The sequence below is a fragment of the Rhagoletis pomonella genome, unplaced genomic scaffold, assembly GCF_013731165.1.
Source record: "Rhagoletis pomonella isolate Grant_MI unplaced genomic scaffold, Rhpom_1.0 Rhpom_scaffold_00015, whole genome shotgun sequence".
NCBI lineage: Eukaryota > Metazoa > Arthropoda > Insecta > Diptera > Tephritidae > Rhagoletis > Rhagoletis pomonella.
In genome coordinates, this window is record NW_023458569.1 from 1963403 (window position 1) to 1964671 (window position 1269).

The window sequence follows — 1269 nt, forward strand, 5'->3', positions numbered from 1 at the left end:
TTTTTTCCTGCTTATTTTCTTCGGTCCTGCTCATCACACTTCACTCTAATTGAAACACCATTTTGTAGTTTTTCCAGAATACCGGTTACTTTGGGTGGCGACCCTCCTTTTTGCGCCGGTGCGAACTCGCAACAAATATGACGTTTATAAAAGATTGGAATAAAAGACGAAAAGGTTATATTAGTAAAAAGACTAACTTTGTTTTATTCTCAGGGCGGTTACAAGAAAGTGCGTAGATTGCTGCTGCCTAGGTAGAACGGTCTGAAGCGCGAATGACTGATGTCAACGTAACTGATCAACTTAACTGCCCTCAAAATCCGAGTTACATACTTATATAAGCATACAATATCATAAGGGAAACACCGGTTGCTTTTCGGTAGGCTGCAGACCACAGTGCCGAAAAGCAAACCAGTGTTTCCTAACCGTTGAAGGCTTTTGGCTTTAACATTGCCGGCCGCCTTGCAATATGTAAAGATTGCAATAAATAAAACTTCTAAATTCATTCATATATAAAGAAATCAAGTCCAATTAATTATTATGATTCTTTTTTAAACTTAAGGTAAATTATGTATGTTAGATAAATATGTTTTTATATGTACATAAATGCGTATGAAATATGTTGAGCAGTACTAATATAAATTCATGTAATTCATAATTCTGTGCGTTTTTTTTTTATTTAAATCCAATTATCAACTGATTGGGGGGGTGTCGAATGCCTTAAAGGGCACATGGGCCAGAAAGGACCCAACCGAATATACTATTTTGGGCTGTAGGGACGCCGGGATTTGACATTATTTCGCACCGCATAATTTTAAAATACACGTCGCCGCCGAACACTAAGGCTACTCCTGACGGCGTGTAAAAGTTCGGATCAGCGAGTTTGAGATTTGCAAATTTGTCCAATATTGCCTTATTTAGGTGGCGTGCTGGTGTTTTTAACCCGATTTCACGGACAATCTTTGCGGTAAGGGTGAAAGGTATTTTTTCATCATTTGACGCGCTAATCGAAAGTTCACACACGTCATCGTTAGCTACTGGTAGGGTAGCTACGCGAAGGTTCTTTACGAGCGCTTTACAAATTTTGCTCTTCTGGGAACAGGGATCCAGTAAAGCACGTACAAGAAACCGCTGATGATTGACGTGTAGGTATATAGCACAAGTTGGCAATAAAGTGATACTTCCTCCTAGCTGTGATAGAACAGTCGCTTGCTGATGATGGTGCTCAGACGGCTATTCTCGTGAAGCAATGAATGATGGTGTTCATTGCAG